The sequence below is a fragment of the Misgurnus anguillicaudatus genome, chromosome 15, assembly GCF_027580225.2.
Source record: "Misgurnus anguillicaudatus chromosome 15, ASM2758022v2, whole genome shotgun sequence".
In the NCBI taxonomy this organism is placed as follows: domain Eukaryota; kingdom Metazoa; phylum Chordata; class Actinopteri; order Cypriniformes; family Cobitidae; genus Misgurnus; species Misgurnus anguillicaudatus.
Window position 1 is genome coordinate 28926086 of NC_073351.2, and position 26896 is coordinate 28952981.

At 39.2% G+C, this 26896-nt stretch overlaps 1 protein-coding gene across 5 annotated transcripts in view; it reads left to right on the forward strand.

Moving 5' to 3' along the window:
• tspan9a (tetraspanin 9a) overlaps nt 1-26896 on the forward strand; it is a 261891-nt gene that overhangs the window by 56732 nt on the left and 178263 nt on the right. For 4 of the 5 annotated variants that reach the window (XM_055175085.2, XM_055175087.2, XM_055175088.2 and 1 more), the window contains one exon: nt 26318-26391. The exons of the other annotated variant lie outside the window; for it this stretch is intronic. The gene's annotated coding sequence lies outside the window, so the exon portion shown is untranslated. The remainder of the gene's footprint in view (nt 1-26317; nt 26392-26896) is intronic. 5 annotated transcript variants of the gene reach the window in all.

A 26896-nucleotide genomic window follows, 5' to 3' on the forward strand; every position in this document is an offset into this window, starting at 1 on the left:
CAACATAGTGGCCTTTTCAAAATTTTGTGCAGTCTATCACACATTCAGAGCAAACAGTGAAAACAATAAAAGTCATGACTTACATAGCATCCAGCTAGCCAACTGCGTTTGCTATAAGAAGTGGTGGAAGCACACAGACTCCAATCATTTGACTCTGTTTGTCGATCTGGTCCAAGCCTCTTAATCCTTTATTTATTCTTCAACTGCTTGTAAAGGTTGATTTGGTAAGGATAAAATCATATTTTCTTTCATCTCAAGATATTTTGCTTGCTTTCACTGACCAGTACTGTAACTATCAGTTACATGACAATTTGCAATGCGGTTATGAGACTCTGAGAACTATCTAATCACATGAGGGCAACAACTTAAAAGAACAATATTGATATGCTAACAATAAAAGTGGGAGGATTTGGGTGCACAGTGCTGCGCCCCAAGGTGGATCTGAAACCAGCCAATTAGAGCTTAGCCTTAATCACATTCACAAAATTTACTGACCTACATACACACTCATTTGGGTGGCGCCCCAGACACACAAAGATGACACACACATACAACAAACTCAGTTTTAATTTTTTTAAATAAATGATAGCATGACTAACAGTGAAATAAATGATTTTATTTCATATTAATTTTCACTATACAATTTAGCTTTCCTCTCTGGCCAACATCCCAGCACCCCCTATTGACAACCTTACTGTACTGTAATTCATTATATTATATTCAGTATTTAGTTTATAGGTTATAAAAGGTTGCCCATTGTGACTCACCTGCTCACATCCATCTTTTTAAGATTTGATTTATAAATTCTTGATTTATTTCACATTACTCTTTGTGAGAAACCAAAACCTCCATGTTTCTGTGGATCAGTTCACTCGGGTCAGTAGCATGAATTTTTCCCATGTGGGTTTTTTATGCGATCTGATTCCTTGGTTGCATTTTTTTCTGTAGCATGTTCAGATGGACCTCGCAAATTTCCCTTATCATTTGTGCCGCAGCATGAAGGTAACTGCTCGACTGAGATCAAGTTGCATGTAGTGCCAGTCTTTGAAATGATGAAAGACGGCCATAAAGTTGGAATCTTGTTGCCGCAGAAATCCGTCACAGATGTTGGCAGAGTCTTGACTTAATACCCTTGCGAAAATTCTTCTCAACTTCACTGGGGTTCATTTCTGCAAACTGTCCGTGACATTTGGACTAAATCAGGAATTCCTCTAAGGGCATTTAGCACCTTCTTAGGCTTCTTATGGCCAATGATACGCTGTCCGGTTTTTAACCCCTCTTAGTGCATAGCTGTAGACAAACCTTAAACAAGGAATAATAATTTATTCCTTGTTTATAACGTTAAAGGGTTAGTTCACACAAAAATGAAAATTCTGTCATCATTTACTGAATGACTGTAAGCACACAGTTGACGGTACCCATTGACTTCCATAGTATTAGTTTTTCCTACTATTGAAGTACCGTCAGCTGTGAGCTTACATCATTTATCAAAATATCTTTGTTTGTGTTCAACTGAATAAAGAAATCATACAGGTTTGCACCAATGTTTTTCACAAGGATGGTTATGGCATTCGAATTGAAATCCCTATTGTTTTTAATCACAGTTATTTAGATGATAATCTGAATTATATTGTCCCCTTACGTTGCTTCAGTGGTGCTTTATTTTTATAAGCGTATGTAGCTAATTATCTGAATAATTAAAGATAACGATCTAATTGTTTTATTAGTAGTTTAAATACTTCATCGGTAACTTCAGCTTGGCAAGCTGCAGTTTTAAAGTAGCTTTCCAAACCCTAACATGCAGCAGTATATTATTCTCTTGAGCCAGTTTGGTTATTTTTGTAAACGTGTCTAGGAATCTGTTCTTGGGAACCATATTTGTCATTGTCAGTTTGCTAATGCAACTTATGCTTAAATGATAATAAATAATATTACTTTTCTTTTAATTATTTATTTTACTATACAGTACACTCTAAAAAAATACTGGGTTATTTTCAGCCCAGCGTTGGTTAAAACAGGGACGAGCCCAGCCCAATTAGTTGTAATTTAACCTACAGTATGATTGGTTGTTTCAACCCAAAATGCTGGTTTGTTTTAACCCATTGTTAGGTCAAATTTTCTGGCTTAATTTAACACATTGGCTGGGCTCATCCACTTCTGACCCAACGCTGTGTTGAAAATATTCCAGTGTCGGCAATTTAAAGTCAACAGTTTAGGATGAGGGGAACACCTAAACCCGGTTGCATAAGGTCAACTGGTCTCCACAGTAAAAACATACAAGTGACTGAATGAAATCTTAAAAGTGACTGACAGTGACACGCAGACATAGCAAACACTGTGGACTTCAAGGTTTTCAGTAGAGGAAGTCCAATTAATCGGTTTTAGCTATTAATCGGCACCGATAGTTCGTTGATGGAATATTCGTCTATCCGCAAAAAATCCATGGCGCTAGTTTTTCCGAGTGCGTCCATTGCTTCAGTTCTTTTTTTATCATCACTGATCTTTTGTTATTTTGGTTAGATAATCATTAAATGTTAAAACAGAAGCAAATAAAGTACAAGAATATGCATATAATATACATTTATGTAATACATTTTTTTGGGGGGGAAGTATTTCACAGAAGTATTTAATATATTAATATATTATATTTATTTCCTTTAGCAGATTTTCATGGTTCAGTACTGTTGCTTTATGACTTTTGTAATACATTTCAGCACTGAGTGTTATGTTTGTTTTTTATCCAGTATCTGTTTTAAAAACTATCGGTCGATTAATCGGTTATCGTCAAGAAGGGACCAGTTTAGTTATCGGTATCCGTAAAATCCACTATCGGTCGAAAGGAAGTAGGGGTGGGCGGAATGACCAAAAATCTATTTCACGGAATGAGTCATTTTATTTCACGGAATGTTTTTCAGTTTATATTGTTTTTTGATGATAAAAATTTACAGAAATACACCACTCACTATAGCTTTTAACTAAATGCTCACCACAGTTTTAAAATATGAGAAATTTAAAGTTAATAATGTTAAAGTGAAAAGGCCCAGAAGATAACAGCAGATAATTCTTGATTAGACAGAATCTTGTTTTTAATTGAGTTATTAATTTTATAGACTATTGAAGTTATAGTATGGCTTCATTGTATTTTGTATTTATGCATACATTACATTAAACATATGCAATATGTAAAATTAACAGGTATAAGTATATGCAAAAACCTACAGACAGGATAAATACCTGTATATGAGAGAAGAAGCTCTAGATATTATAAATGTGACAGGTGCTATTATGTGATGATCATAAAGTTTGTTTTAAGGTCTTGACGCCCTTTTTTTTCTATTAGACCGTAACATTTGCATCTCTTTCTCGTCTTTCCGATCAAATATGTTTGTATAAGCAAATGGCGTGTCAAACTACATCGCTCCAGCAGCGCACGTGTCACTGATATAAACACGAGTTTTGTCTTAGCTTGCTTAAAGTTCATTTGGCGTCGTCGCAGCTCCTTGCGTCTGCCTAGAGACCTCTGCACGCGAGAGACTGGCGGGCTGCTGCATGGCGAGAGAAAGAGCCCGCGCGCGAGAGAGAGAGCGCGAGAGCGAGCAAGACAAGAGTCTCGCTGTGTGACCCACGGTGGATTCACTGGCACTTATTATAAAGATTACAAAAATAACTCGTTCATTTTTTATAAGTGAACTATTTTACATGTTTCTCCGTCACACTCAGTCTAACATGCTGGAGGGCAGAGTTAGCCACGCCCACTTATTTGCATTCCGCGGAATAGACGGAATAGAAAAATCTGTTACGTCAGACACTTTATTCCACGGTAACGGAATATACCGTCATACCGCCCAGCCCTAAAAGGAAGGAAATAATTTCTCAGTATAGACGGTTTCAGCAGTAACAACATAAACAAACGACTTTCGTGGAACACATGTGACTTCTGGTAAACTCTAAACGCTAAAAATCAATAACAACAAAGTCCTTTTAGAGGTTTATTCTGATAACAAGCGAAATAAACAACAAGTAGCTTACCCTAATTCTTATTTCATAGCTAAAGCGTATAAAAAACGACACTGAGCTAACCTTGAAATGTGTACTTGAATGTATAAAATGTTAACTACAAACCGTCTGCCAAACTTTCCTTCACATAGCGGTGATCCATGATCGTCGTCTCCCCTTGTCTTTAGGAAACCAAAACATTTGTTATTTTCGACGAGGTATTTGTTCTTCAGTTTATTTTAGTCACTAGTAAGAACATTAAACAAACAGAAACCCAAAGTAAAGTTCAGACCAGACGCGTAACCACAACAACGCACGTGCATCCGATGAAACTCTCAATAATAAACATCAAATCCCAAAAGTCTTCTGTTGAGAAGGTATCTCAACATCTCTTGCCATTACAGTATTTGCCAATTACTGTACCATGCAGTTTAAGATTTCACAATGTGACAAGTGTCTTTATTCTTTTAGATTTGTGTCTAAAATCTGTAACCAACCAAGGAGCATTGAGTTGTTACCTTTCTGCAGTGAATGAAGCTAGGGTGACCATACGTGCCATATTTTCTGCATACGGTGTGTTTTTGAGGTTCTCACATTTCAGTTAAAAACATTATTTAAATTAACATTTATTTATCGTAGTTTCATTCTTACCTTGAAATGTAACTCTTGCTTTTCTTTAATAGAACCTAAAATAATAATACTCAATGACGTATCGAGTAGACATACCCAAAATCCTGGCCAGGACGCGTAAGGGAAAAATGCCACATATGGTCACCCTAATGAAGCAGGCAGCTTCTTAAAGCGGTTTGGTTTTGTTCGGACGGTGTGTGCAGCAGTTTGCATGTTTTGACTGTTTACTGGTGAAAGTGTCACTTTGGTAATGCAGTTGGTGGGCTGTGCAGAAGTTCTGCCCATAGGCGCGTTGACCTATGATGACCTTTATTCTCTTTTCGATAATGTAGCTGCACCCCCTTTTTGTAACCTCTCTGTCCATAACAGTCTAGACAGGTATTCACTTTCTCTGTGTGATGTCCAGTCCGAAGCGTGCTTTTTATAGGCACAACAGGCCTATATTATATTAGAGAGTCGGTGCTCCCCGGGTGGCCCGTTGGACCTGACAGTACACTTCTCCTTTGATAATCTTTTTTCACAGCGGGGATGTGAGGGTATGTCAGTAGGAGTTATACTGAGTCCCTCGGATTGTGTGTGTGCATGCGTAATTGTTTCTGTCGCAACCTGGCAGCCTTGTTTTTACCCTGTCGGGTAGCTATTATGTCACTTACATCCTTGAAAATGGTTATTCGGTTTCTAGATTTCACCATCCAATAACAATGGGGATTTTCTCTATTTATATTACCATCCTGTTGATTTAATTTTCCTCCCACATTCTGCCAGATGACGTCTGCCTCCAAGGCCTCTATATATAGAATATGCTTCGAAAGCCACTTTACTTTTCAAAGGATTGTAATATACTGCAAATCCAGCAGAAGGAAGTTTGCTACTGTAGGATAGATTGACGGCTATCTCCGTGCTCCTTGTTCGCTAGTTCACCCTATCACTTTTCCTTAATGGTGTACTGCTGGGATGTCGCTGTAACTCCGAAGACCTTGTGGAAACTGATGATAAAAGTCCGGTTTGAATTGTGAATCTTGCAGTGCGGTGAGAAGTTTCAGCATTCAGCCTGAACTTCTCAGCAAGATGTAATGGGTTTTGTTTACAATGAGAAAAAACATGAGCACTCGCACACTATTTGATCACTAGGATGCTTAAAGAAAACACAGCACCCGGGTATGCAGATGTACGGTATGAACAGGTGTTTAAACTCTAAAAAAGGTGATATCACAGTAAAGCATTTATTTGGAAGAGCTACAACATCTAAATATTATGATGTGTTGCTTGGAAGGGGTCAGTCACACCCATCTCTGAACTGATAGTGTTAAAATAAGCACAGTGATACACAACATAAACAATCTCTTGCTCATCATCCACACCATATTTTTACATGCATCCCTCCCTCCCCTGGACCTCTCACCCTGCCTGTCCACACAAAAGTGTGTGTGTGCGTGTGCGGTCGCAGTCTTTACTGGTAAATCCCAGTTCTTGTGTGAACAGGACCATTTTTAAAAATATTGGTAAATCGGTCCTGCCAAATTACCAGTAAGAGAAGTTGTAAGATTACCAGTAATTTACTGGTTCGATTCTGTGTGTGAACAGAGATAGGATGTGTGAACATACCGATATGAGCATGGACGACACGTTTGCCACAATTAGGTGGATTTTATCGTTTGTGCTTGGTTAGGCACCTACCGGCAACATAGGTGGGTAACCTCAATACTTTAAGATTATTAAAGGTGCTCTAAGCGAATTCATGCGTTTAAGACCATAAAACATTTTTTGTTACATACAGCAAACATCTCTTCACTATGTGCTTGCTGCCTGTCCGCTGATCAAACTGTAAAAAACACGATCTCTGTAGACAGCCTAGGCTCCACAAACTTCAATATAAACACGGTGGCCAAACCTAGCACCACAAAACAAAACAAAGTGTTCCAGCCAATAAACGACAAAAAGGATTTAGGGGTTGGGCGCATTCATGAAAGCACAGAAGGGAGGGGGAGGAGTTAGCTATGCTCCGTCTGTTTGAAAACAATTCAAACATCAACAAAAACTAACGTCTCGCAGATTCGCTTAGAACGCCTTTAAGATATAATATGTGCATCTCAAAACTGAGTTTGTTGCGATACGCATCTCGATGCATAGCCTACGTACGATTCATTAAAGATACATATGAGCAGTTACCGATTTGATACAATGCGTTTTACCCCTTTACGATGCAGTGTGGTCTGATGCAGTGAAAAAATATGATGCTTTGCAATTTAATATGGTACACTCTTAAAACTGTTTTGTTAAAACAACACATTTTGGGTCTAGTTAAGCACAACACATTTAATGTTATAGTAATATTAGAACAACACATTTTGTGTTGTTTAAACACATCTTGTGTTGTCATTTTATTTATTTTAACACAAAATCAACACACAATGACACACATACTGTGTTAAAATAACACATAATGTGTTAAAACAATGTGTAAAAAACAAGCGTGCCGCACTAGCCCTGAAAAGTGAAGCCAAAACGTCTCGATCGCCCCCAGTGACTGGTCCCAGTATAGGTCATAAAGCCCGCCTCCCCATGTTATTCAATGAGACTTGAGACCAACTAAACAAATTAATTACACTTCATTTGTCTTTTTTCTGTCATTCAGCTGGTTTCTGTCATTTACTGTAGTTTTTACCGAGGGCGGGGTCTTGATTTCGCAGCTTTACTTCCTGCTCACTACTGCCCAGGACTGGTCCCGAAATCGCTACTGCGCAGACTCAAGACCCGAGCTGTCAGCGCCATATCGGGACACTGGCGGCTTCACTTTTCACCAATGGAAGAGAGCGAACAGGCGTCGTCCATCTTTTTTTAAAGTCTATGTAAAAAAATGAACACATCCTTTCTTAGAGTGTCTTTGAGCGTCTGAACCATTATAAGACCCTTTAAAGGATTAGTCAATTTTCTTAAAAAAAAAATCCAGATAATTTACTCACCACCATGTCATCCAAAATATTGATGTTTTCTTTGTTCAGTCGAGAAGAAATTATGTTTTTTGAGGAAAACATTGCAGGATTTTTTCATTTTAATGGACTTTAATGGACCCCAACACTTAACAGTTTAAAAATATGCACTTTTAAACGACAACTTCTCGTCTATCTCCGGTCGTGTGTTTCGCCAGCGCGACCTCACGCAATACGTCATCATGTCAAGAGGTCACAGATGATGTATGCGAAACTACACCCCAGTGTTTACAAGTGTGGAGAAAGAGGAGCGTTCCTCCGTTGTTGCATGTCGGATGATACTAATTAATGTTGTTGTGTCAGTTTATTGTTTAAAATGGTCCACAAATGTGCGTTACATGTATGTAACACGTGACCTTTCCAAGGCATTACGCAATTATGTGAGGTTGCGCTGGCACCTTACAGTTCCGGAGATAGACGAGAAGTCGTGGTTTAAAAGTGCATATTTTTATTTTTATAGTCAAAAATGACAATCGTTTCGCTAGATAAGATCCTTATGCCTCGTTTGGGATCGTTAAGAGTCCTTTAAAACTGCAATTTTAAACTGCATCAAAACTGTTAAGTTTGGGGGTCCATTAAAGTCCATTTAAATGAAAAAAAAATCCTGGAATGTTTTCCTCAAAAAAAACATAATTTCTTCTTGACTGAACAAAGAAAGACATTTGAAAGACATCAACATTTTGGATGACATGGTGGTGAGTAAATTCGACTAATATTTTAAGAAAGGATGTTGGACCCACTCAATTTCAGTTTTTAAACCGATGCATCACATCGTTAACTTTATATGCCGATGCCCCGAGTGAATCGCGGAATCTTCCCATTCCTATTATTTACATTACAATTACACCACGGGGCTGTTGAATGCTTTATTCTGATTGGTTGAGAAATGTTTGTGGGTGTTGATTATTTTTCAATAACCGCGCACCTAACTTTTAAAATGTCTTAAAAATAGGCACAAGAGCAATATTTTTGGTAACCGTGTTATAAGAGGAATAATTGACTCCGGTCCTTTGAACAAATAAGATGAATCCTTTTATTTCATTAATGGCTCAGACAAAATCAATATTATCTCTGGTTGGGGGGGCAGTGCCCCCCTGACCCCCCAAACTCTGCCTACGTTGCCACAGATGAAACAACACAGAAATGGAAACAACACATATACGGACAGCGGATAGAGTGTCATAACCCACCATTGTTCACAACACAGAATTTTTTAACTCTTAACACCTCTCAGTTCACAGGACACAAGAGGTTAAACTCTTCTTATTCATTCGCTCTGTCCTCTCAACTGGCTTAGCCTCTGGATCCATCCGGCTTTGTTTATTTACAGTGCTGGAGGGATGTTGTAACACACTTCCATGTATCTACCTGGGCTTTGGGCAGTAATGCCTGTTTTTAGTCTGTCTGCAACAATCACTCAATTCAGCCCTAACAATGCTTGGTGCTCAGTCGCTGGGGAGTTGCTAACAAACCCCGATAGACAGATGTTTGTATTCCTAATTCTTCCCAAGAGAGCGGATGGCTGTATCGGCCACATAGACCTTAAAATGCCAGGGTTGTTACTGCTGTTTTATTGCCTGCAGCAGTCTGTGAAGAAACTTAGAAAGCATGCTGGAGAATTAAGGTTATGCCAGGGGTCAGGAGGAATTGAATGGGTTGCCGCTCTGTAGCTCGACAGGGCAATGGATAAACTCTAACCGAGACAGTTCGGTTATGCCTTCTTTAGTAAGAGAGCGCATTAAATGGGTAACTATATGCAGTTTTTTGTATGTGGGTGATTCTCACGAAAACTTGGTTTTAAAAATGTCAAGCATGAAAATGTAAAAATTGCTTAAATTTACTTTTTTTCCCACCAGACAAGTCTGGAGTAAATGGGAACATTAATTTAAAAACATTTACTTATCATTTAACACTTTTTGTAACATAATTTTAAAAATTTGTCCTAAAAAATCTCATTACCGCAACAGTCAGAAAACATCAAAACTGACATATTTTCAAAATTACATGACAAACCTGAAAGAACATAATTTGGAGATTCTGCACATGCATTTAAAATCAAAGTATTATGCTTCTATTAATTAAATTAACATTTAATAAGCATCTGTTGCGGTAATGATAATCAAAATGTCGTGTAAGCATTCTGACAAGACAATATTTCAAATTAACTGTAAAAAATTTATCTTACCGGGTAGCCATCTTGAAGTAACTGGTCCATGTGCTTGGTCACTCAAAATCAAACTTTATTAAAATTCTGTATGTGTGCTTAAACTGTTCTCAAAAAGTGTTGCGGAGGATGAGAACATCAGGCATGGACACATCATTTTCCTAATTTTTCTTCATTATTATTATACATGAATATTCAGTAAATATTTTTTCTGTCATCTAAAGTAGTCTAGCAAAACATCCAATTTTTTTCTTAATTTTTTGTGTTAATTTGATTAAATTACAACATAACGCATGTTCAAACACAGCCAGACACATTGCGGTAATGAGAATTTCAGCAGAAAATGAGATAAAATTTCCAATTATAAATTCTTATGTTGAAATCACACATTGTGCAAGGTAGAACACAGTATTGTGTTAATTCTGATGCATTTTAATGTTACTATATTACACATTTTAAAGCTAAAATCATTAGTGCCGTGGTGTTTCAATGGTTTCGTGAGAATCACCCATCCAGTACTGTAGTGCAGTAATGTTGATGTTTGCAAATGCAAATGTAGTACCCGAGTACTTGACAGCAATGATCGATTCTGTAAGCACTGTAATTGCCAAGCCTTTTTTTAAGTTAATAAAAACATTTCTTTTTCTTATTTTGTGATTGATTATAGTAGTGTTTAGGGTTGTATCTGGGGATAGCGACTGTAAACGGCACTCAACACTTTGTGATTTGGACCACAGACAGAGGATTCAGTCTTATGCTCAGTTACTGACAGACACAATGCAACTGGAAAGAAACGCACATAAAAACGTGTAGATTTAGTCTAATGCATCAAATACATAAAACGTAATTGTTATACAGTATGCTGACTGTACAATGAGAAGCAGCTGTAAGCCACTCCTGGCTCTTCACTTACGGATACGTCCATGAATTTATTGTTCTGTCCCTGGCTATTCCCCTGAATGTCATCCCTTTTATCATGCCCTTATTCACCTAGGTTGCGCTTTTTTGTGGCACTCAATTCTTTGGACCCACCTATAAAGCTACCAAAGTGGGATGTATGAAACGTAGGGAACGAGGAGCCAAATAGCAACTATTTATAGTCTCTGTCTCAGCCTTGGAGCACCATGTCAGAGGAACATAAACCTATTAATCTTTTTCTCTGCTCATTTAACTCGTAGTTCTGTACATCCCCCCACACATTCCAGGGGCGTTTTAAATAACCATGAGTATTGATGTGTGCATGTGAAGATGTATCTGTGAAAACGACGCTCCAAATCTGTCCTTGGGCAATTTCACAACCGGATGGATAAATTATAGTCTCGACATGTGCATCGTGATCATAGAATGCATATAGCGGTGCGTTTTCCTTTCGTTTAGGCTCTTCAATCCTCTCAACCAATTCACAAGAGTCTATTAGTTTAAGTAGCTCTTAAGGGGTGTTGTGGGGCAGCGATGGAATTTTTATGTCTTGTAAACTATGGAGGACTACAGCAACGGACAGTTCTGTGTTACCCGAGTAATGGCTGGTTGGGAAAACCAAGCCTCGCTGAACTTGGAGAGGCTCAGGCGGTGATGTCATGCCGCCCTGTGGATGATGTGCTCGATCAGGACTCTTGAAAGGCGCTGACAGCTTATCCTGTAGCTATGCCACACTCGCTGCCTGCTGTGCAATGCCACGGCAAACGTCTAAGCGGGATCAGAGAGCTAACTGTCCCGTGCTTGCTGGAAGGGGGGCGGCGGGTTTCACAGCTGCTGCATGACACTCGGAATTCCGCTTTGAATTCCAGCAGCTCTTTTACCATTTACATTTGCTATAGTTTGGCCATCGCTGGGAATCTTGGCTAAGATGCCGTTTCAGGTGCCAGCAATTGCATGGGGGATTAGGAAGGAAATTCCTCGTAAAACAGGACGGATGGTCAGGCTGTGGACGTTGTTGGCTGTTGCAATTTCAGGACGGACTGTTGAAAACCTCTTTTTAATTTTGGTTATATTGTAGCATGTAAACATTAACATTTTGAATGAAGAGTGCTGTAATTTTATTGGCTGAGGTGCATTTTTAGTTTCTCCAACACATTTGAGTTTAATAAATGAATATGTTTCCTGTACAGTGGGTCTTTGTCCATTACTTTCTGATGAACTTGTGCTGTATTAGTTTTTAGAAGACCCACAGAACATGACATTTTAAATAAATGCTATAATTAATTGCATCAGTAATTCATGAACTTTAAAGGAAAACACCACCATTTTCAGAATTTTACTATGTTTTTACCTCAACTTAGATTAATTAATACATACCCATCTTTTTTCAGTGCATGCACTTTTAATCTTTGTGCAGCGCTTCTTAAATGTGTTAGCATTTAGCCTAGCCCCATTCATTCTTATGGTATCAAGCAAAAGTTTTATTTTGTGCCACCATACTTACTCGTGTAACTACTCAAGTACAGTGTTTAAGTAGGGAAAACATGGAAGTGTTTGGTGGCTTCTAAATTCATCCCTGTTTGGAGCCATAGGAATGAATGGGGCTAAGCTAAATGCTAACGCATTCATGACGCACTATACAAAGATTAAGTTCACGCATTGAAAAAAGATAGGTATGTATTAATTCATCTAAGTTGAGGTAAGAACATAGTAAAATATTGAAAAGTGGTGGTGTTTTCCTTTAACAGCTCGAACGTAGTGATATTATAAAAAATGCATGCCATACTTTATTTCCAGGGTCAAATGGTTTGCCACAATCTTATTTTGCTTGGGGCAAAGTGTAAATTGTTGAATAGTGCTATCCTCATGATGTTTAAAATGATCATGCGATCAAAATTAATTATTTTATAACCTATCATTTCATAAAGGACATGTTGCCACACGTTTGTCACTATATGTCATTACATCCTGATAATTCTGGGTTTTTTAACTTTCATGTATACTTTCAAGTTCTTAAAGTTTCACCCGTTATTTTTAGCACTCTTCTTATCGAAGTCTGAAATACAACAACATAGAAAGCCTGTGTCAGAGGTGACTGTCTGGTTTGTGTCTTGATTATAAAGCAAATGACGGATACAAGGACCACCTGTCCTCTGATGCCCACACCACACCGCTGGGTTAATCTTAATAAAGATCACCTCCTGATAAGCCATTGTTGCCTAAGGATGTTGGGGGCAGTCTGAGGTTACAGTCTCCTTTACGACAATAAAAAGGTAATCGCAAGTAATCACCTCCAACATGCTGGAGGCAAGAAGCCCGTATACGTTAGTTTTTTCTGGACCACCGAATTTGCAACGAGAGCGGCAGACGATTTTCAATGAGCCCACCATCTGCTGCTAAGGTGCTCATGAGAGCATTTTATTTGGATGTTTTCTGAGAACAATGCTTTTATGAATGGGACTGATTGGTATGGAGGTTTTTGTTTTGTCTGAAGGTTTAGGACAAACCTTAGTTGTTTTGATTGATTTTTCTTTTCATAATGCACATTTTTTGACAAGCGTAGCATCTAAAGAACTCATGAAAGGATTGCAAGAGAAAGAGAAAAAAATCAATGAGCCATTGGCGAAATGATTTTTTGGTTTATTCAGCCATAAAAAAGCCTTTTCCTCAGCTCTTTAATTTTTCCGCTCTTTTGTTCACCGTCCTGTTTTATTTCTTCATGCTCCCGTTCAATTTAAAAAACGTTAATTGCTTCTCATACATAAAGCCTCATTCCCGATTTAATGTCGCAGCACGTCCTGCCTGCGACGGTAGGCGACCCTCTGGTTGCGTTATCTTTACGGGCAAAGCCCTCAGTACATCCCTGCCGCTGGAACTACGTCACTTATAAGAAGTTTATGCTCTTCTTTATGTTCTCCATTGCAGATCTGAATCCCTCATCCTCAAAGCAGTAAAAAAGTACAAGAGCAGAAATTTGCATAGTCCATTAGTAGCATCTATGAATGACAGCGGATCCGCGCTAGTTAATGGAAAACATTCTATTGCAAATGAATATTTTATGGGGAGGAAGCTGTCGACATGCTGTGGCGATGTTGCGTTGCTCTGGTACGATGGGCAAGACTGTGGAGAGGGATTTTCTGACGAACACAGTTTCGGCATTGACCCCTGACTGGAATGTTTGTGTCACGCTGTAGGACTGTTACTTGATCTTGGTCTTTGATCAAGCTTCACACGTTGAGAGAAACCTTAATCCTTTATGAAGTATCAGTTTATGGAGCGTGATGTTTGCTTGCCTTTTGTAGTTTGAAGTGTCGAATTACGGATTTGAAAATGTTATATGTACATGCAAATCCTAGAAGTAATTGGATGCTTAAAATGTGTAGATGTCATTGCACTAGCAATATGATTATGTTGGACTTTGGGCTTATGTTGGGCTTTCATTACTAAGTTAACTTTGATTTTCATTTTCTGGTGTCCAAATGATTTGATATTAATTCCTAGCAAAGAAACTATAATTTCCGGTGTATTTAGTGTCCACATACTTCGTCTTCATTTTCAAGAGGATAATTTAAAACCCAGCAAACCTATTTTTGTGAACTGTTTTGCTCTTGTTTTTTAAATCTTAAAACGAAATACCCCTGTACTTGCTTGGTATTTTGTTATCTGTTGCACAAATAAGATATTGTGGCTCAAGTGTCCAGATACATTTTGTGGGCTTACTATGTGAACAGCATATAAAAGAACACTGAAAATGAGAAAACCGAGTACTTCTAGTTATTTTGAGATTGGCGATGTGAACATAGGCTCCGAGCATGTCTTCAATCTTTCAACACTTCACAGAGTTTGGCCCTAGTCCAGTACCACAGTAGCCGGCCTGCAGCAAGCCCATCTTTCTCATGGCAAACATTGCAACCACTTTAAACGTGATTCTGTCATCGTACAGTATGTGGATGTCTTTTAAAATAAATGTTTTGTCAAACGTGTTATTTAACACTAACAGGCATTTGTAGTGACAAAGTAACCGGATCGTCAATTTTCAATAATAGTTGGTAATTAGAGATGACATGAGTGAACTGCTGGTAGATGTCTGTGATGTAAGTTCAGCTGCTTTATGTAAATGAGCAGTGATAGGGCAACAACCAATAGAAATCTGGATGGATGCACGGATGGACGGATAGATAATATAGATGAATAAGTACTATGGATGGATGGAAGGACAGATGAGGGATGGATTGATGGATAGAGAGAAGGATGTATAGATAGAGGGATGGATAGATGGAGGGATAGAAAGATGAAGGGGCAGAAGAAATAGATGAATAGAACGATTGAGGAAGGGAGGTGGAAATGGACGCTGAGATAGGTAGGTAGATGGATGGAAATATAGATAAATGGAGAGATGAAAAGATGGAGAGATGGAAATATGGAGAGATGGATAGATAGGTGGAAAGATAGATAGATGAAGAGAGAGAGAGATACATGAAGAGATATATAGATGAAGAGAGAGATTGATGAATGGAGAGAGATGGATGGATAAATAGATGGAGAGGTAGGTGGATGGGTAGTTGGAGAGAGAGATGGATGGATGGATAGATGAATAGAGAGGGATGGATAGATGGTGATGTAGAGATATGGATGGATGAGAGAATGAGATATAGATGGAGAAATATATAGATGGAGAGATAGATGGAGTGATGGATGGATGGAGAGAGATGGATGGATAGATGGAGAGGTAGGTAGATGGATAGTTGGAGAGAGAAAGATTGATGAATAAATGGATGGATAGATGGACAGATGGATAGATTGATGGAGGGCTAGGTAGAGGGCTAGATAGATGGTGGTATAGATAGGTGGAGGGATAGATAGATAGAAAGACAGATGGAGGGATAGATAAAAAATATAGATAGATGAAGAGATTGGTGGACAGATAAAGAGATGGATTGATGGGTGGAGAGAGAGATGGATGGATGAATTGATGGAGAGGTAGGTGGGTGGATGAATTGATGGAGAGGTAGGTGGGTGGATGAATTGATGGAGAGGTAGGTGGGTGGATGAATACATGGAGAGGTAGGTGGGTGGATGAATACATGGAGAGGTAGGTGGATGGATAGTTGTAGAAAGGGATGGATGGATGGATGGATGGATGGAGGGATAGATAGATAGAAAGAAAGACAGATGGAGGGATAGATAAAAAATATAGATTGGTGGACAGATAAAATCTCTTCATCTATCTATATTTTTTATCTATCCCTCCATCTGTCTTTCTTTCTATCTATCTATCCCTCCATCCATCCCTTTCTACAACTATCCATCCACCTACCTCTCCATGTATTCATCCACCCACCTACCTCTCCATCAATTCATCCACCCACCTACCTCTCCATCAATTCATCCACCCACCTACCTCTCCATCAATTCATCCACCCACCTACCTCTCCATCAATTCATCCATCCATCTCTCTCTCCACCCATCAATCCATCCATCTCTCTCTCCACCCATCAATCCATCTCTGGTGGACAGATGAAGAGATTTTATCTGTCCACCAGAGATGGATTGATGGGTGGAGAGAGAGATGGATGGATTGATGGGTGGAGAGAGAGATGGATGGATTGATGGGTGGAGAGAGAGATGGGTGGATTGATGGGTGGAGAGAGAGATGGGTGGATTGATGGGTGGAGAGAGAGGTGGGTGGATTGATGGGTGGAGAGAGAGGTGGGTGGATTGATGGGTGGAGAGAGAGGTGGGTGGATTGATGGGTGGAGAGAGAGGTGGGTGGATTGATGGGTGGAGAGAGAGGTGGGTGGATTGATGGGTGGAGAGAGAGGTGGGTGGATTGATGGGTGGAGAGAGAGGTGGGTGGATTGATGGGTGGAGAGGTAGGTGGGTGGATGAATTGATGGAGAGGTAGGTGGGTGGATGAATTGATGGAGAGGTAGGTGGGTGGATGAATTGATGGAGAGGTAGGTGGGTGGATGAATACATGGAGAGGTAGGTGGGTGGATGAATACATGGAGAGGTAGGTGGGTTGATGAATACATGGAGAGGTAGGTGGGTGGATGAATACATGGAGAGGTAGGTGGGTGGATGAATACATGGATGGATGAATACATGGATGGATGGATGGATGGATGAATACATGGATGGATGGATGGATGGATGAATACATGGATGGATGGATGGACGGACGGACGGACGGATGGATGGTGGTGTAGAGAGATAGATGGATGATGGATGGATGGATGGATGGATGGATGGATGGATGGATGGAGAGGTAGGTAGATGGATAGTTGATGGAGAGGTGGGTGAATAAATGGATGGATAGATATACGGGGATAGATGGGCAGATGGATGGATTGATGGAGGGCTAGATCGAGGGATAGATAGATGGAGAGATAGATAAAAATATAGATAGATGAAGAGATAGATGGATAGATAGAGAGATGGATAGATAAAGAGATGGATTGATGGGTGGAGAAAGGTGGATGGATGAATAGATGGAGAGGTAGGTGGATGGATAGTTGTAGAATAGATGGATGGATGGATGGACGAATGGATAAAGAAGGGTTGATAGATAGAGGGATAGATAGATGGTGGGGTAGAGAGATGGATGGAGAGAAGGAGATATAGATGGAGAGATAGATAGATGATGTGATGGATGGATGGATGGAGAGAGATGGAGAGATAGGTAGATGGATAGTTGGAGAGAGAGAGATGTATGAATAAATGGATGAATAGATAGAAGGGGATAAATAGACAGATGAATGGATAGGTGGAGGGATACATATATAGATGATGGTATAGATTGATGGATGGATAGATAGAAAGAAAGAAAGATAGATGGAGGGATAGATAAAAATATAGGTAGGTAGGTAGGTAGGTAGGTAGGTTGATGGATTAATAGATAGGAAGGTAGGTGGATAGATAGTTGTATAGAGGGATGGATGGATGGATGGATGGATAGATAGATGGGGGATAGATGGATGGATGGTTGGATAGAGAGGGGTGGATAGATAGAGGGATAGATAGATGGTGGTGTAGAGAGAGAGAGAGATGGAGTGATGAATGGATAGATGGAGAGATAGGTGAATGAATAGTTGGAGAGAGAGAAAGATGAATAAATGGATGGATAGATAGATGGGAGATAAATGGATGGATGGATAGATGGAGGGATAAATAGATAGAAAGATAGATGGGGGGATAGATAGGAAGATAGATGTTGGGAGGGATGTATGGATGGAGAGAATATAATTAATACCCTTGAACTGCTTCACCATTGTCTGTTTGTTACTCAGTGGTCTAATTTACTGTTCTTTCCCCTATCAAAATTCCTTAAGCATGGCATCATACTATAAACGTGCGTCCGTCGTTTGCTTCCTGCATGTGAAGACAGAATGAGAAGCTGTAAGCATCCTGAGTGCAGAGAGTAAAGGCAGCTGTTTGGGATTTGGATCTAGTAGGGTTCCCGATGGAGCAGGATTAGCTGGAGAAACAACCTCAGAGGCCATTACACCACACTCGCTAGATCGAGCCACAGCACTGATGGACGAGACAGTGTGTCTGCTTTGTTGTGTGCTTATGTGTGTGTGTAAGAGACTACATGCATGTAGCTGGACAGATGAGAACAGCTGTTGAGCTCTGAGCAGCATGGCTTCATGGGACTGAGCAACGCACAACTTCAGCCTAAAGTGCGTGTTCATGAATCGGGTATGTGCATGTGTGTAGACCTGATGGTGGGAGATAACTGACTGCTGCAAGCTTAGTGCGTATTAGTTACAGTAATATAACGGTAATGATATATATATAAAGATGCATTCATTTTGCTACAAATTAAAACGTCTGAGAATGTAATATATTATGCTGTAAAAAATGAATGTGCTACACAATGCCATAGAAGAAGAATTTTTGGCTGAATGGTTCCATAAAGAACCTCTTGGTCACAAAAGGTTTTTTGTCGTGGAAAAGGTTCTTTAAAGATGTTTCACACCGGGCGAGAAGTACACCATACAACATATTTAAAATATGATCACAATATTTTTAGTGAATGCACCAGGGGTTTTCCAACTGGGGTCCCCCACAAAGTTCTAAGGGGTCCCGAGAAAATTTCAAGAGATAAAAGACTAAGCAAAGATTGTAGAAATCTACTCTGTAGCCAGTTATTTAAGTAATTTGATATCTTTGTAATATCACAATATTTATCTTTATTCATACAAGATATGGAGAGATAGATATATTTTAGGAAAGGGGTCCCTCGCTAAAGGTTCTTTAAATATTGGGACCCCGCCGTCATAAAGTTTGAAAACTCTTGCCCTAGACAGAATGTGGCTCGACGCTGTGCTTCTTGCCTAGTGTGAGACTGTGGAAAGGTAAGCAAGAAATGGTTATTTTATGAACCGTTGACTAAAAGTTTTTTTTGCATCGCTGTGAAGAATGTTTTGTAGCACCTTCATTTGTACGTGTTTGTTTTTTAATGTTTAAACCAAAATGAAAAATGATGCAGTAAGTCTGACATTAACAACAGCTTTACAATTCAGTTAAATCAAGACTCAAAACAGTAATGCATTATAAATATGCATATATAAATTTTGTACTTGTCACAGTGTGACCAGACATCACTTAAATTATGTATTAATTCAGAAAGTTGCAATGTTGCCTGGCAACAATACATCTACAGACTCACATTTACATTTCACTTTTATGCATTAGAGTGAAAAGTATACAATATTTTCACCATGTTTGAATCGCATCTATGACCTTTGCCCTGGTATCACAAAATTCTCTACCAGTTGAGCTACAGGCACTCTGAAAATCGTCATACATGTCAGGTCATTTTAAGAGCGTTATTGTATGCATGGGTTTTATCTAGATCTGACAGCATTGGACCTGGACAGATTCTGCCTTGAGGAGCTTTCCATAGCATAATCAATGAATCTTTCTCATCCACATCAATAGAGCCGCACATATCATTTACAGATGTGCTAAGCCGCCCGTCTCCGGCTCACGTCCACACTCCAATGCAGTTTTAACCCATATCAGATTTGTTCAAACCAGATGCACGTCCTGCTGAGAGCTGTCTCAAAGCGTTCTTCTGTACCCGTGTACCTGTTCGCACAGCTTGTAAGTCTCTCTGACAAGGACAGCTGCTGTCATCCACTGTGTTCCCTTAAGCCAGTCGACGCCACTTTGACCCAGCATGCCCTGCGCTTCCTATTTAGCACTGCTTTATGGTAAAGTTCACCCTGAAGTGAAAATACTTTTATTGTCGCCCTCATGCCGCTGCAAATCTGTAATACTGGAGTACAATAAGATATTTTGAGGAGTCCTTTCCATGCAATTTGTTTTAATGGGTTTGAAAATATCATGAACATATCAAAGAAGTGGTCTGACCAAGTTGTGCACTATATTCAGATATGTCATAATACATTTTTTATTTACTTTTATACACTCACCTAAAGGATTATTAGGAACACCAGTTTAATTTCTCACTAATGTAATTATCTAATCAACCAATCACATGGCAGTTGCTTCAATGTATATGGGTATGGTCCTGGTCAAGACAATCTCCTGAACTCCAAACTGAATGTCAGAATGGGAAAGAAAGGTGATTTAAGCAATTTTGAGCATTGCATTGTTGTTGGTGCCGGACGGGCCGGTCTGAGTATTTCACAATCTGCTCAGTTACTGGAATTTTCACGCACAACCATTTCTAGTGTTTACAAAGAACGGTGTGAAAAGGGAAAACATCCAGTATGCAGCAGTCCTGTGGGTAAAAATGCCTTGTTGATGGTAGAGGTCAGAGGAGAATGGGCCGACTGATTCAAGCTGATAGAAGAGCAACTTTGACTGAAATAAATAGTCGTTACAACCGAGGTATGCAGCAAAGCATTTGTGAAGCCACAACACGCACAACCTTGAGGCAGATAGCTACAACAGCAGAAGATCCCACCGGGTACCACTCATCTCCACCACAAATAGGAAAAAGAGGCTACAATTTGCACGAGCTCACCAAAATTGGACAGTTGAATACTGGAAAAATGTTGCCTGGTCTGATGAGTCTCGATTTCTGTTGAGACATTCAGATGGTAGCGTCAGAATTTGGCTAAACAGAATGAGAACATGGATCCATCATGCCTTGTTTCCACTGTGCAGGCTGGTGGTGGTGGTGTAATGGTGTGGGGAATGTTTTCTTGGCACACTTTAGGCTCCTTAGTGCCAATGGGCACTCTTTAAATCCCATGGCCTACCTGAGCATTGTTTCTGACCATATCCATCTCTTTATGACCACCATGTACCCATCCTGATAATGCACCATGTCACAAAGCTCTAATCATTTCAAATTGGTTTCTTGAACATGACTATGGGTTCACTGTACTAAAATGGCCCCCACAGTCACCAGATCTCAACCCAAGAGAGCATCTTTGGGATGTGGTGGAACGGGAGGTTCGTGCCCTGGATGTGCATCCTACAAATCTCCATCAACTGCAAGATGCTATCCTATCAATATGGGCCAACGTTTCTCAGCTCTACCCACATCCCGCAGTTTTGCACATTTTCGGTTATCCGCGAGTGATGCGTAGTGACACGCTGCCAAGATGTTGACGGCAGGCCCGCCAACTATTGACTTCATAAAAGCTCTTCACAAATGTTTGGGTGATGTCACGGACACTACGTCCATATTTTTAGAGTTTATGCTTTAAACTGCTACACTTTCAGAAAAAAGGTACAAAATCTGTCACACTTTCAAAAAGAACAACATAGTATTAGTATTATATTGGTATCTCTAAGGTACATATCTTTGCATATATGACCTTTTTAAAGGTCCAAGTACTGTCCAAGTGACCTGTACAGCTCAGTGGTAGAGCATTGCTTTATCAGTTCAAAAGAACATGGGTTTGAACCCAGGGTACAAACTGATAAAATGAAATGTGTACCTTGTAATGCACTGTAAGTCGCTTTGGAAACAAATGTCTGCCAAATGCATAAAAAAGTGACAGCTTTTGGACTTTTTTTCGGATTGTGTAGTACTCTCAATAACTTTGATGGATGTGCGAAATAAAGCTACAAAAAATTTCATATCTTCCTCAAGCTATCAGAAGACGAATCCTATGGACTATTTTATACTTTCATGGTCTTTTTGAAGTTTAAAGGGATAGTTGACAAAAATGAAAATTCTGTCATCAATTACTCACCCTCATCTTGTTCTAAACCTGTAAAGTTTTTTTTTAATTTTGATGGACACGAGAAGATATTTTGATAAATGGTGGTAAGCACACAGGTAATTGTAACCATTGACTTTCATAGTAGGAAAACAAATATGGAAGTTTTGTGATAAATGATGAAGAATATATTTTAATAAATTATGGTATTACACAGTTGACGGTATTTGTTTTTCCTACTATAGGAGTCAATAGTTGCAATCGGCTGTGTGCTTCCCAAAAATATCTTTTTTTGTGTTTATCAGAAAAAGAAATGCATACAGGTTCAGAACAACATGAGGATGAGAAAATTATGACAGAATTTATATTTTAGGGTGAACTACCCCCTTAAAGTGTCAGTCTATATTCATTGTAATTGCAATAATAAATAAAATACTTTACTTTAAAATACTTTAAAAGTTCCCGTTTTGTGAAAAAAAAATCATACAGGTTTGGAATGACATGCTGGAAAATAAAAAAAATCAGACCTGACCCGAGTAATCCTTTTAAACAAGTTCACAAATCATTTATAATTTGTTTTCTTACCCATTTTCTATTTTGTCCTTTTGTCAGATAGATCAGATCTCTGTGGTTGTGAAAAGGTCATATCAGTCATTGGTTCATATTTACCCTTGAGGCTGTAATCTCTCTCTCTGTGATGAGTGGTCTCAGTTAGCGGAGAATCTTCCACACCCCACACACGCGTATCTTCTTCCCGTATCGGTCATGTGCTGTGAATATGTAAAGAGGCAGAAGTCCACTTTCAGAGTTCTGGAGACGGTTAGAAAAACATTGAAACTGAGTAATGACGTTTTCACAGCGCACTTATGTTTATTGTCTTTAGATCAGTGTTGATTGAGTGGGTTTACATAGCAACATTGAGTATTAGCCAGGTGGTACAACAAGGGGAGTTTCATTTACTCTAATTGCAGAGGGGGCATCCTTTACGTATTTTATTTACTTTGCTTTGCTTTGATGTTTAAACCCATTACTTTATAATTGTAGAAGAACTAGAAAACTAGTTTAAAAAAATGTGATTGAGTGTGCTTCGGATGAAACGTAAGATTCTTTGGGAAACAAAACATTTTTGTTCTACAGCATCGCCTTGAAGAAACTTTTATAGGACCATTGTTTTTATGGGGGCTTGTATACCAAAGCATTTAAACACGTCCAGGTCAACGCCAACTGTGGGCGCTTGGCACCGTTTCTTCAGCTGAGTGCTTGGTTGCTATGATCTGTTCTGTTCTGTTCATCAGTCGTTGTACGTTGTATCAGTTGGTTGTTGTGATATTTGTCCCACCCCTATTCCACTGTGATTGGATGACTGAGTGAAAAGAGACATTGACAAGCCTATGCTGCGAGTGATTTCAATGTTAAGTCATCGTGAAGACGCGTTGACGCGCGTCTGGAGGTCCCGCGGCGCGAAAGAGGTGTTTCCGCCTCATGCGCGGTACGCGCGAATGGTGCTTTTTGTGCATTCTGCGGTTCACGCAAATTTGCGGCTGACGCCCGAGTTGAGAAATTTGAATTTTGCCGGAATTTTGTGCCACGTTAACCAATCAGGAGCCTGCTTGCTGCTGTGGTGGCAGCCCCACCCGGAGTCACTTATTCAACCAACGCTTGATATTGTCCGTAAGCAGTCACCAGGAGTTATACGACACAAGTTCTTATTTCTATAGAGGAGACAGGAATAAAAAGGACCTTCCTTGGAAGAGTGTCAGTTAGGACATTGGGCAACCTGGTAAGTTGTAATACACATTTCACTTTTGACGCCTGAAACGCGGTTGGTGTAAACTCAGCATAAGCGTTTCATCCAAAGTTGAACATTTGGCCCTATTGTTGAGTGCGATAAAACGCTAAGCGTCGGCGCTCAGCACTAACAAAACACGCCAACTTTGGGAGAAACGCTTGATCGTCCAATCACAGTGGAGGAGGGGCGGGACAAATACCACAACAACCAACCGACCGATAAACAGAGCAGAAGTATCATAGCAACCAAAGCTGAGAAAAAACGCTGGCAAGAGCCAACAGTTGGCATCCGTCTGGTGTTTTTTAGCCGCGTTTAAGCACTTTAGTGTACACACCCCCTTAAAAACATATGCGGACCACAGGCCAAAAATGCCCCCTAAAGGGCCAATCCCATCAGACGCATTTTAAATGCTTGGAAACACATGGGCGCAAGCACATTAAAAAAGACCAGTGCGATGCGGCTTTTTATATTGCTAGGCAACTACCGAGGCAGCTGTCCTGTCAATCAAGTATTGAAGCGAAAGCGCTCTTTGCTGTTAACTTTCATATTATCAGAAACTTTAAAAAAGAGGAAGCTTGCTCTGACCTTGATCGACCCATATGAAAATTAACCATGGTTGCATTGTGGTAAAAGTGTGGTTACCATGGTTGTACTATACAGTAACCATGTTTTTTGGTTTTAACTGTAGTAAAACCATGGTTAATTTTCATAAGAGGATGGTGAGTGGTGCACAAACACACAGAAGATAGTGAGTGACTCCAGTCCGGTTGTTTCAAGCAATTGTAAACTTCCGTCACCACTATGGAAGGCCCGCCTCTCCCCTCATTGGATTGGACAATGGAAAAACGCGAATGACGTTGGGCGCTTTTCCGCTCTGAGTGCTCCTTTAAAAACATGGTACGGCAGGCGGCAAAAAAAACAAAAAACACAAGGCACGCATAAACAGTGATTGGCCCCTATATAGTGTATTTAAGGAAATTTCTCTGTGATTTTCACCTTCCTTCTTCACTGCAAAAAATGATATTTAAGAAAAAAAAACTTAGTAATTTTGTATTGTTTTCAGTAAAAATATCTAAAAATCCTTAAATTAAGATGCTTTTTCTTGATGAGTAAAACAACCCAAGAAAATAAGTCTAGTTTTAGACCAAAAATATTAAATAAAAAGTGATTTTGTGCATAAAACAAGCAAAAAAAAATCAGCCAATTAGGTAAGCAATTTTTTCTTGAATTTTTCTTGAATTAAGTGTTTAAGAAAAATTTTCAAGATTTTTTTGCTTACCCCATTGGCAATTATTGTTTTTTGCTTGATTTATGCACAAATCACTTAAATTTTATATTTTGGTCTAAAAACTATTTTTTGGGTCATTTTGCTCATCAATAAAAGCTTCTGAATTTTTACATATTTTTCTGAAAAAAATACTAAGAATTTTTTTTCTTGAAATTTTTTTTTGCAGTGTTTTATAAAAAAATAAAAAGCATTAGGCTCCTTATTTTACCTGCTACCTATAACATCATCCTTAAAAGTAAAATGCTTTGATTTCCAAGATTTCCTCTATCCAAAGTGATTTAATGTGCATTCAAGGTTTTATGCATTTGACCAATCCGTATATTCCTTCCATCAAACTCGTGTCCTTGACATTGCTAGCGTCATGTTCTGCTAGTAAAGCCACAGTACAGGATCAGCCTAGGACAAAGTGGGTGGATGCGGAGATAAAAGACTAAATTCGAGGAATGTTCTGCCAGCTGGCTTTGAGTCAGACTCCTGATATCCAGGAGAGAGGGAATAGTTGGAAAACATTCAGAGCATCTTTGCCTTACAGGTGCGTACGTGGCTTTTTTGGATAAGGTCATGGTAAAAGAGGGAACAGCAGAGATGTTTCTCATCGAATTTGTTGTAACTCACCCTCCAGTGCGAGAGGGGTGGCCCTGACAGAGCGTGTATAGGAAATTGGGGCTTTAAATCAACTTGAAGATATCTTCTGCGCCTCTTATCTTAGCCGTGTAATAGAGAACTATCATTCACTCAACACTGCCATTGCTGCTTTATTGCCCCTTACTCTTTCTCATATTGTGCTGATATTGTTCACATCGACCATGTGGTGTGTGTGTGTGTGTGTGTCATTTCAGTTCAGTCCATCATTTACGCTTTAGATGTCCTGAAGGTCACACACACACATAGGCATAAATGTGCATACACATATATACACATACATGCATAACTCTGTTATATTTAGCAATTATAAATTTAGTGCTTTAGACTCCTAATCTACTCAAAAACTTTTAATGCCAGCATGAAACTTTAGCAACTCACTTTATTTCTATAATCCAACGTCTTTCTGAATGAAAAAGGATATTCACAGAGAAGTGACGGAGGTTAAATTTTATGATTTGGTTGAACTTCATGCTATGATATTGTTTTACCTTCCCATGTGGCATTGTGTCAGTAAAGAAAAGTTATTTCAGAGGTAAAGAAAGTTATTACATTTTGATGAAATATTATGAAATCTAAACATTTTATTATTCAGAGTGACTTGTGCTGATGAATCATTCACTATAAGACAAGGAACATTTTTAAAGAAAGTAAATGGGCTTAGTTTTGATTGATGTCTTTGAAACTGACCTGAGGAATAATTCATAGCGGTGAGAGTTACTCTGAATGTGTGTGTATGTGTGTTTCAGGAACCTGCATTTGGGGACTTATTTCTTTTATACTGATAGACAGCGGCTGTCCTCTGTTGGGTTGATTCAGAAAGGTAAGGCCACAGTTTTTAAAACCACAACACCGACAAAATACAATAATGACTCTGCAAGCTTTAAACAACAGTTCTGTATCATATCGTTCTGTGTTAAATATTTCTGTAAATACTTAAAGGATTAGTAAATTTTCTTTAAAAAAAAATCCAGATAATTTACTCACCACCATGTCATCCAAAATGTTGATGTCTTTGTTTGTTCAGTCGAACATGTTTTCTGAGGAAAACATTTCAGGATTTTTCTCATTTTAATGGACTTTAATGGACCCCAACACTTAACAGTTTTAATGCAGTTTAAATTGCAGTTTCAAAGGACTCTAAACAATCTCAAACGAGGCATAAGGGTCTTATCTAGTGAAACGATTGTCATTTTTGGCAAGAAAAATAAAAAATATGCACTTTTAAACCACAACTTCTCTTCTTCCTCCGGTCCAGTGACGCACCAGCGCGACCTCACGTAAAACGTCATCACAATTACGTGAGGTCGCGCTGGCTCGCCACACAG